This window comes from Crinia signifera, chromosome 8 (genome assembly GCF_055691185.1).
Source record: "Crinia signifera chromosome 8, ASM5569118v1, whole genome shotgun sequence".
In the NCBI taxonomy this organism is placed as follows: Eukaryota; Metazoa; Chordata; class Amphibia; order Anura; family Myobatrachidae; genus Crinia; species Crinia signifera.
Window position 1 is genome coordinate 50,884,216 of NC_139224.1, and position 11,878 is coordinate 50,896,093.

The window sequence follows — 11,878 nt, forward strand, 5'->3', positions numbered from 1 at the left end:
GAGGCAGATAAACTTGATGAGCCGTTACAGAAAAGGTTCCCCAATAACACCTATAAATAAAGACCGAGAAAAAATCCCCCCAATAATTATACTCATACTCCTCGATTGGGCCCAATTAGAAACCCACCCTCTGGTGATAATAGGCATAGGAGACATTTTGCAGAACAGGAAGAAAACGTGTGGGAGAGACCTAGAGAAAGACGATGGAAAAGAAACAATTATAAACAAAAAGATAATTGGAGGGACAACAATCCATCCTGGGAAACTCCCAACCGTTTTCATGAAATCAGAGATACTGAGCGTTTTTTAGACGAGAGACCCACAACCCCGAGATACAGATAGTTGATAAAAAAGCTAGAAAGAGGGGTAAAAGGGGAAAAGGTTCTAGCCGTACTAAACCCAAAAAAAGGAAACCAGTGGAGGCCAGCATAGAGGTGGAGAACGACACAAATCACCCCTTCATAACAGAGGATCATAAGACAAAAATAGTCAACCTTAGCGCCTATGAGCTGACACATGAGGAAAGCTCCCTGTTGGAGAAAGGTTTGAAGTTTGCCCCGTCTAATAAGATTGACAAGTTTGAAGTCTATGTGGATCTTCAAAAATTCGTAAGAAAATTATCACTCAAACGTTTTTTCGAGGAAAAAAAGCAAATAGGCGATAGTGGAGGTATAGAGATTGAGATCCCCACAGAATCAGTGTCCATTTTTAGAAAAAAATCTACGTTTTATCCCGCCCATAAAAAGGGTTGTCTGGTTGAAACTTTTGAAAAGCTGGTAAGGGACGATCTTGATAAAATGCAAATCAAACCCCCCAAAAATTTAAATTTAACCAAAGGGGAACGAAATGCAATTAAAACCCTTAAGGAAAACGCTAACATAATAGTGAAGCCAGCAGACAAAGGGGGCAGTATAGTTATACTCAATACAGAAGATTATAATAAAGAAATCTACAGACAGCTTCTGGACACTAAAACTTCTAAGAAATTAAGAGGTAACCCTACAGCAGCAATAAGTAAAAAACTGGAGGTATTCTTGAATATGTATACTTTAAAAGGGGTACTAGAAGAGAAAGTCAAAGAATACATTAAAATTGAGACCCCATCCATACCTGTAGTGTACATTCTACCTAAGATACACAAGAGTATGGTAGACCCCCCCCCCTGGGCGCCCTATTGTGGCGGGGACAAATTCTGTACTTTCCAATCTGTCCCACTATTTGGATACATTGTTGCAACCGTTAGTCCAAAAAAATGCGTCTTACCTCAAGGACACCCCGGCCACTTTGGAGGTGTTGAAAGGTGTACAGTGGGAAAGTGGTTACACTTTAGTCACATCAGACGTGACCTCACTGTACACAATCATTGATCACACAGTAGGTCTGAAGGCTGTAGAATACTTTTTAGATAAAGAAAGCAAATCTGCAGAAGAGAAAAACTTTATATTGGAGGGCATAGCCCTTATTCTTAACAACAACTATTTTTGGTTTAATGGGGATTTTTATTAGCAGTTAACTGGTACCGCAATGGGCACCAGGCTGGCACTGAGTTATGCCAATTTATTTATGGCCAAGTGGGAGGAGGAGTGCATATTTAACAACTTGCAGCTCGGTGCCAGTCTGGTGTCCTGGAAGCGGTACATTGATGATATTTTGTTTATATGGAATGGGGATGATCTTTCTTTAAATACATTTTGTGATGAACTCAATAGGAATCAGGTCAACATAAAGTTAAACTTTGATAAGAGTAACACCAATGTCAATTTCTTGGATCTGTATATTTATGTGGAGGGAAACACTGTAAAAACTCACAATTACGAGAAAAAAACAGACTGTAATTCATTTATTGGCTACAGCAGCAATCATCATGAAAATTGGCTGCGTAGCATCCCTAACGGGCAGTTCCAAAGAATAGGCAGGAACTGCACCGAATTAGAAATATATGAGGTCCATGCAGAAAAAATGGAAAAGCAGTTCCAGAGCAAAGGTTACCAACAAAGTATCATCTCAAAAGCAAAAGAAAAAGGTAGAGAGTATGTTCAAACTTTTGTTAGAAATACACCAGCGACCCCCAAACCAGAAAGAAACAACGGCAATAGGGGTGTTAATTTCATTACAAAATATACTAACCAATCTAAGCAATTAGAGAGAATTATTAGGAAACATTGGTGGATCCTAAAAAGTGACCCCATTCTGAAACAATTCATTGATGAAAATCCCCATGTTATCTATAGGAGGGCCAACAATTTGAAAAATTTATTGGTAACGAGTGCCATTAACACACCATCCCCCTTAAACCCCATAAAATCAAAGGGTTTTTATCGGTGTGGCACCTGCTCAATGTGCCGAGTATGCAAAAGTGATAGCAGGGTAATAAATCAGTATAAATCAGTACAAACTAATGAATGGCACACTATCGATGATTTTATCACTTGCAACAGCAAATTCTGTATTTACATTATTGAGTACACATGCCATAAACAATACATTGGTAAGACCATAAGAATGTTAAAGACCCGTATGGCCGAGCATGTGAGGAATATTAAGAAAGGCACAGAGACACACAATGTTTCTATGCATTTCAAAAATGTACACAATTGTAATACAGAACATCTATTGTCTTTTTGTGGTATAAATATCATTAAGGAGAACTGGAGGGTTAATGATAGAGAAAAACGGCTTGCCCGTACAGAAATGAGGAAAATTTACTCACATAAAACTATTGAACCTAATGGACTCAATATAGGATTTGAAATTAAGTGTTTCCTATGATGTGATATATTTTAACATCTCCTCTTTATGTTGTTTTGTCCTGTCTCACTGGTGGTGATATTCCGTATGAGGCTACAGTATGGTGGCACCGAATGAGAGGACAAAAAAAGCGTTATCATTAATCCCTATGGAAATCCATCACACAAAATGGCGGCCGCAATACATCAGATTAGCATAACCATCAGCTGCGTTCCAAATACAGGAAGCCAGCGTCTCAACAAACCGGAAGGAGGATGTGCGCGTCCGTCAGTGAAACATGGAACCACACAATCAAACAGTGTGTTTCACCCGAATACCGGAAGTAGCGATCGCGGCACCGGAAGTGACGCTACGCAAGTAACAAGAGGATACACAGGTGTATAAGAAGGCTCCGCAAAATATGGAAATAACCCCGGAAGGGGAGTCTGTGTATTTGGGACTTTATTTATATCTTTGCGGTATTGCATTTGGATAAGGTTCATCTGTATTATGTGTAACATGAATAGAAATGTAGTGAGTATGAAACACTGTATTAGAAAGGTATTTAGGTGTTGTGTTGTAACGGTACCATCCCCTCACTCCACCCCAGTTTTTAGTATGGATAACTTTAGGATCATTTGGGAGACAGGTATAAATACCGCTCCACACCATAGACCCCTCACACCTTGAAAAAGGGCTGAAGCTTGAGCCCGAAACGCGTTGGTGAGGAGAAGGGGACACATCTGATGGTGAGACCTTTTTGCTTAATGCCATCTGGCAACGCATCTCACCCTGTTCCGGATGCAGGGAGAGAGTGTAGTGTGGTCTCACACGTCAATGTGTGAATTTTTTTTTTTTTTTTTTAATATATTCTTTATTTAAAGTTTTCAAGAAAATACAAAAATACAGACATTACAATCTTACAGGAGAATTGGAAGGTACAATGTCTCAACAAACACGGGTATGGCCAGTATACTGTAAAGCAAAGCATATCATGACTAGGAACTTCACAGCCTCTCCTCTCAACACACGCTGGCCATAAATTGACAGTCCTTCTTAGTAAGATTGATTAAAACCTTATAGCTTATATTCTCCGCTAGACAATGCAACAATAATTGAAAGAATGAAAGGCGTATGTCTGGAGGGGGGATGAACAGACAGTACGGGGGGAATAGGAGGGTGCGCGGCAAGAGAACGCCTAGGAAGGGGTGGGGTGGGGAAGAGTGTGGTGATGGGGGGCCTTAGATTATCTCAATACTCATGGGTCGGTCAGGTAGCATTATGTCTTGTGGGTCTCCAGTTCGTATGTTCTCTTTACTGGGAGAGCGCCATGATTTCTCGTGTCATGGGGCGTGAATCTGTATGGGCTTGGTCTTTGTATGTTGTCGTTGATTTAAAATCGATCCACTGTAGCCATGTCGACATGTAATCTGCCTGTTTGTCTAAAACATCAAAATAAATGTCTTCCATGGTACAATAAAAGTCGATTCTACAAAACCATTCCCATATTGTAGGAGGCTCTGTGTCTCTCCAGTGTGTCGGCACTACAGCCCTAGCTGCATTATTCAGGTGTTTTAATAGGGACTTTTTGTATTTATGTAAGGGTACTTTGGTATGTGTTAGTAGCCAGAAATCAAGTCCCTCCGGTACCTGGAAGCCTAGTATAGTAGAGGATATTTGTATAACTTTCTCCCAGAAGGGCCTGAGCTTGGTACAATCCCACCAAATGTGGATCAGAGTGCCGCTGGAAGCGCCGCATCTCCAGAACATGGGCGACACCGAAGGGTATATTTTATGGAGAATGTCTGGACATCTGTACCATCGGGTTAGTAATTTATATTGGGTGTCTATCACTTCAAGGCTCGAAGAACAACTCGCCATGACCTCTAATTGTTTCTCCCAATTTATCGTAATACCCCTGGGTGTCAGTTCTCCATTCCATCTTTCACAGAAGGCGGGGACATCAGGGAAATGGCCCTGTAGTATTATTCTATATATTGCTGATAGAGCATGCGTAGGTTCAGAGGGCCGGGAGCATAGTATTTCAAACTGTGTAAGTTCTTTTTTAAGTGTGCCTTCTAGCCTTTTCGAGTGTATAAAGTGTCTTACTTGAAAATAAAACCAAGCATCTGACTGAGCCAATTTTTTTTCTGCCTTCAAATCTGCATAGGGTTTAATTTTCCCACCTGTCAATAAGTGTATAATTCTAGTGAGGCCTTGTTGCTTCCACCCAAGTGCTTGTCGCCCAGAGGTCCCCGGAAGGAATTCTTGGTTATCAATAAAGGGGAGTAGTAGAGTATCTGGGGTTGTGATACCAAGCTTATATCTGAGATTCTTCCATATCGATAGGGTGGGTTCTATCGTGGGATGTTTGATTGAAGGAATTTTAGCCAGCCATGGGGTATATTGTAAGCTTGAAGTGGATGCATGCATTTCCAACTCTACCCATTGCTTGGGGTTAGAATCCGCCCTAGACCAATTCATCACTCTATGTAAGGCTGCAGCCTGGTAGTAAGCTAGTAACATTGGCAGTCGTTGTCCCCCTCTATCTCTGCTATAGTATAAGTATGCGTGTCTAAATCTAGGCTTCTTACCTCCCCACACAAATTGGCTTATAACTCTCTGTGCTTCTCCTAGGTATTGAGCCGGGATCCTCAAAGGGATTGTCTGAAAGAGGTATAGGAACCTAGGAAGGATATTCATTTTAATAATGTTCATCCTCCCCAGCCAAGAGAATTTCTGTGATGCCCATTGAGACAATTCTCGGCGTATAGTTCGGAGTAAGGGGGTGTAGTTAAGAGAGACAGCGGAGGACAAGGAATTTGGAATGTGTATGCCCAAATATTTGATGTGAGATGAAGCCCATAAGAAAGGGAACTTGGGTTTTAGGGCTTCAACTGTGGGGGACGGGAGGGATACATTCATAGCTATGGATTTTGAGTAATTTATTTTAAAATTGGATAATTTCCCGTAACGTGAAAATTCCTCCATGAGATTCGGTAGAGACACCACTGGGCTCGAGATTATTGCTAAGAGATCGTCAGCGAATAACGCTAGTCTGTGGTCGGTCTTTCCTACCTTAAAACCACTAATATTTGGATTGCTCCTAATTGCCCTGGCCAGGGCTTCCATACAAAGAACATAGATTAGGGGAGACAGGGGGCAACCCTGTCTTGTCCCATTTGAAATGGACACTGGGGGGGATAATGTGCCATTTATTCTTATTTGTGCCGTGGGGGAAGTGAATTTGTTTTTTAATCTACTTTTTATCGTCTGTTTTTACTTGTATATCGTGTGGAATAAAATACTTTTTTTACGGAGCATCCTGGGTGTGGAAAATCTCCTTGTCAGGACTGAACTAAAGAAACCGCTCTATGCAAATAGGGCCTCATATTGAGGTGAGTGTTGTTCCACCAGCCGATTGATGTTTTTATGACTGAGTGAATACGGGGTGTCGAGCTACTTTTGAAGACTGTGATCCAGACTTAAAGATACCGTTACATGCATATAGGGCCTGTAATACAGGTCAGTAACGTTTATATTCTGCTTGTGAGTGACGGGCGGTCACAGGAAAAATAGAAGAGACTACCGTGGAGAAAAAAACATAAAAGATACCTTTATGTGTATATAGGGACCCCCACGGAAGTCAGTAGGAGGCCCCAATTACTCTACAGCACTCGTTTAGGACACAAGTAGACCCTAAAAATTCTGCAAGCAAGTCCTCTGTTGTGCTGAGGAGTGATTTCTGTAGTGATAGCGCTGAAGTATGTTCTCAAATTGTGTTTTGGTATATTGGTGTAGTGGGGTGTAGTGACCCACAGAGAACACGCACAGCAGCAATCCTGGGCGCATTCATCTGCCTGTCGAATCTGCTTTTTGTGTATATAATTCCTGTCTGCTGGGGCATACCTACTGACGTATATAATTGCACTCCAGTGGTGCTGTCCTGTGGCATAAATTCCCCAAAATAATGGAGATCCAAAATATGGAGGATAAAAAATAGGGAAAGATGTAGTTCTAAGGCTGCTGCCACTTGTTATGACATAGACAATGAAATGCCATCAACGTTGTCTACCAAGGCCAATGCCCAGTGTCAAAGTAGAGGGCATGTAAAACCGAAGCCAAAGTTCAGTAAAAGGACTCGTTGGATGAGAAACTTAAACTTGCCAATATGCCATTTACGACACAGAGTGGCAAGGAACGGCTAAGGCGATGGCCTACGTGCATGACTAGTGGTTCAGCTTCCCTGGATGATCAAAGTCCTCCTCCTCTCCCCCCACCCTATAGTAAATTTAAGAGAGTTATGCTGTCTTCGACAAAAACACAGCAAACAAATCTGCCTTCTAAAGACATTTTATCACAAATCCCCAAGGAGAGTCCAAGGGTGTCGGTGGTTGCGATGCCGGACCTTCCCATCACTGTAAGGGAAGAGGTGGCTCCTTCCACCATTTGCAGTACGCCCTCTGCATATGCTGGTCACACCCTCTGCATATGCCCACAGTCTAGTTCCCGATTATATTAATGAAGGTATCAATGTTGTACACCAGGAGGATATTGATGTAGCTGGCGCTGAGGAGGAAGTTGATGAGGAGGATGCTGACGTGGTTTGCTTAAATGAGGCACCGGGGGGGGGGGGGGGGAACAGCTATTATCCATGGGATGAAAAAGGCCATCAGCTCTTCGGTCTGGAATTTTTTTTATCCAAATCCGGACAACAAATGCATTGCCATATGTAACTTATGTAAAGCTCCAATAAGCAGGGGTAAGGATCTTGCCCAACTAGGGACATCCTCCCTTATACGTCACCTGAAGACCCTTCATAAACCAGTGTTTAGTTCAGGAACTGTGGCTAGGAGCATCAGCAGTCCAGGGACACCTAAATCCCTTGGTCCTCCTGTTGTATCCAAGTGCCTGAAAACCACACCAGCAACTCCTTCTTTGTCAATTTCCTCCTCGATCCGGATCGGGGGAGTCCTGCAGGCCATGTCACCAGCATGACTGACTCCTCTTCTATCCGGGATTCCTTCGGAGGATCCTGCACCACTACTCCCTCTACTGCCTCTGCTGCTATGAGTCAGTCATCATCCCAGAGGGGAAGTCGTAAGACCACTACATATTTCACTAAGCAATTGACCGTCCAACAGTCGTTTGCCATGAGGACGAAGTACGACTGCAGTCATCCTATGGAAAAGGACTTGCGGCCTTGACAGCTATGCTGGCGTTAAACTTGCGTCAGTTTCTGCCATCAGTGGAGTGGGATTTAGACGGTTAATGGAGGTATTGTGTCCCCGGTACCAAATCCCGTCTAGATTCCACTTCACAAGGCAGGCGATACCCGGGATATACAGAGACGTCAGAAAAAGTGTCCTCAGTGCCCTGAAAAATGCATCTGTACCCCCTGTCCACTTAACCATGGACATGTGGACAAGTGGATCAGGGCAAACTAAGGACTATATGACTGTGACAGACCACTGGGTAGATGCATCGCCTTCCGCAGCAACAGCAGCAGCATTTCCTGCACTCCAGCTTCTTCCATGGCAGGCTACGCTGTGTATCAGTTTTCAGTAAGAGGCACAATGCCGACAACCTCTTAGAGAAACTAAGGGAAATCATCTTGCAGTGACTTACCCCACCTAGACTCTCCTGGGGATTTGTGGTGTTGTACAACGCCAGTAACATTATGCGGGCATTACACATGGGCCATGTTTTGCCCACACAATAAATTTGGTGGTGCAGATTTCATCAGAAGTGACAGGAGCATGCAGGAGATGCTTGCGTTGGCCCGCAAAATTTGTGGACACTTTCGGCATTCTGCCACTGCCTGCCGGAGACTGGAGCGGCAGCAAAAACTCCTCAACCTGCCCTGCCATCAGCTTAAACAAGAGGTGGTGACGTGCTGGAATTCAACCCTATGCTGCAGAGGATGGAGGAGCAGGAAAAGGCCATTGAAGCCTACACTGCCACATAGGCAGAGGAGCGGGGCTGCACCTGACTCAAGCGCAGTGGAGGCTGATTTCCGTGTTGTGCAAGGTTCTCCAGCTGTTTGAACTTGCCACACGTGAAGTCAGTTCCGACACTGCCAGCTTCAGTCAGGTGATTTTGCTGATCAGGCTGTTGCAGAAGCAGCTGGAGAAAGTGGAGGAGGAGCTAAAGCGATTCTGCAAAGCATGTAGCTCTTGTGGATGAAGCCCTCCATACGCTTTGCCAGGATACGAGGGTGGTCAGTCTGTTAAAGTCAGAGGAATACATTCTTGCCACCGTGCTCGATTCTCGGTTTAAAGCGTATGTTGTGTCTCTGTTTCCGGTGGACACAAGTTTACAAAGGTGAAAAGACCTGCTGGTCAGGAGATTGTCATCTGAAGGGGACCGTGACAAGGCCACAGCTCCTCCTTCATTATCTCCCACACCTGTGGCTGCGAGGAAACAGCTGCGATTTCCCACACGATGCACTGGCGGGATGCAGGGCAGGCAGGAGGGAGTTTAGACATCTGGTCCGGACTAAAGGACCTTCCAACGATTGCTGACGTGTCTACTGTCAATGCATTGGATGCTATCACCATTGAAATAATGGTGGAGGATCACTTTGGTCACAGCATCCAAGTAGACATGTCAGACAGTCCATACTTGTACTGGCAGGAAAAAAAGGCAGTTAGGAGGCCCCTGTACAAACTGACTCTATTTTACCTGAGTTGTCCCCCCTCCAGTGTGTACTCTGAAAGAGTTTTTAGTGCAGCGGGGAACCTGGTCAGTGAGTGGCGAAGGAGGTTGCTTCCACAAAATGTGGAGAAGATGATATACATAAAGACCAGCAATTGCCTCCAGAAATTAAAGAGGGACCTGTGATTGTGGAGTCCAGCAGTGGCATAACTATTAATTTTTCTCTCCCCTGCCAAAAATGTTGGCAGCGCCTCCCCTCTCTTCTCCCCCTTCCCCCAGGTAGAGATAACCCTCCCTCTTCTCCCCCTTCCCCCAGGTAGAGTTAACCTTACCTCTCCTGCATCTGCCGCCGGTCTTGTCTGCGGTCCTGTCCTGGCTCTCCTGGCTCCTGCTGCTAGCCTGCTAATGAAAAGTGACACACAAAAAATGGCTGCCTCCATACAGCAGAGCATTTTAAGGATGCTAGAGGAGGCCGCAGCCTCCTCTAGCATCCTTAAAAACTGTCTGCTATATGGGGGCAGCCATTTTTTTATGTCACTTTTAATTAGCAGGACTCGGAGCCAGGAGAGCCGGGACGGGACCGCAGACAGATGCGGCATTGGCAGGTCCCGTCACACATATGTGGCAGGCGACAGCAGGTAACAATAGCCCAGCAGACCCCCCCCCCAGAGCCAACACTTTCTAAGTGCCACCCCGCCGCCACAGGGACTGCAGGGCTATTGTTACACCACTGGAGTCCAGTGGGGACAAATTGATAATCTGTGAGGATGAGGAAGTACACACTGAAGGGGGCGAGGAATCAGAGGAGGAGGATGATGAGTGACGACAACATCTTGTCTCTGTAGAGCCAGTTTATACAAGGAGAGATTAATTGCTTTTTTTGTGTGGGGGCCCAAACAAACCGATCATTTCAGCCACAGTTTTGTAGGCCCTGTTGCTAAAATGATTGGTTTGTTAAAGTGTGCATGTCATATTTCTGCAACATAAAGGTGGGTGGGAGGGCCCAAGGACAAAACCATCTTGCATCTCTTTTTTTGACCATTATGTGCTTTGTGGGGCCTAGTTTTTAAAACTGCCATCCTGTCTGCTGCTGCAGTGCCACTCCTCAATGATCCATGTGTTTGTGCCGCCCACTTGTGTGGCTTAGCATAGTTATACACCTACCTCGGTGCAACCTTTTGCCCTAAAACAATATTGTGAGGTGTCAGGTGTTCAGAATAGACTGGAAATTAGTGGAAATTAATGTTATTGAGGTTAATAATAGCGTAGGAGCAAAAAAAAACCCAACCCAAATTCTGTGATTTTAGTGTTTTTAATGCTTTTAAAAAAAAAAAAAATCAGAACCCAATACCCAAAACGTTGAGGGGGTGTTTTGGAAAAACCCAGTAAAACCCAAAACCTGAAGGTAATCAGAACCCAAAACGCAAAAATGTGACAGGTGCACATCTCTACTCCAAACATAGCGAGTGGAGTTTATACCAAAAAGTTTAAATTTATACCAAAATCCCCCTCTGGATTATCCAGATGGTCACTGGCAAACTTTAGACGGGCTTCTGGACATGTGCTGGCTTAAGCAGGGGGACCTTTCAGGCAATGCAGAATATGAATCCATGACGACGTAGTGTGTTACTATAGGTAACCTTTGTAACTGTGGTCCCAGCTCTCTTGAGGTCATTGACCAGGTCTGCCCGTGTAGTTCTGGGCTGATTTCTTACTGTTCTCAAGATCATTGATACATGATCTTGTATTTCTTCCATTTCTTAATAAGCGCGCCAACAGTTGATCTTTTCTCATCCCAGCCTTGTGCAGCTCTACAAGTTTGTCCATGGTGTCCTTTAGACAGCTCTCTGGTCTTGGCTATGGTGGAGAGGTTGCAGTCTGACTGTTTGCGGGTGTGGACAGATGTCTTTTACCAGTTCAAACAGGTGCCATTAATACAGGTAATGAGTGGAGGATAGAAGAGCTTCTTAAAGATGAAGTAACAGGTCTGTGAGAGCCAGAAATCTTGCTGGATGGTAGGTGTTGAAATATTTATTTTCCACAGGAATATACAAATAAATTGTTTAATAATCATACAATGAGATTTCCTGTTTTTTTTCCACATTCTGTCTCTCACAGTTGAAGTGTACCTATGATGGAAATTACAGACCTCTCTCATCTTTTTAAGTGGGTCAATTTACACAATCGATGGCTGTCCAAATACTTTTTTTGCCCCACTGTAGTTGCAATTCAAGTGATATTGGACATCCACAGGTTATTTTCCTGTTCTCCCTCCCCCGTTAGCGTTTACTTAACATTGGAGCACTCATGCCTGGACCCGCCACTTACCCTAATACCCTATCCCTCATGCACTAACCCAAACCCTCAAAATAACAATCCTACCCTACCTCCAGGGGCGTAACTAGAACTCTGTGGGCCACATAGCAAACATTTTGAAAGGCCCCCCCCCCCCACATACAAACAATTGTCACAAGAGAGACAGCGAGAGAGAGAG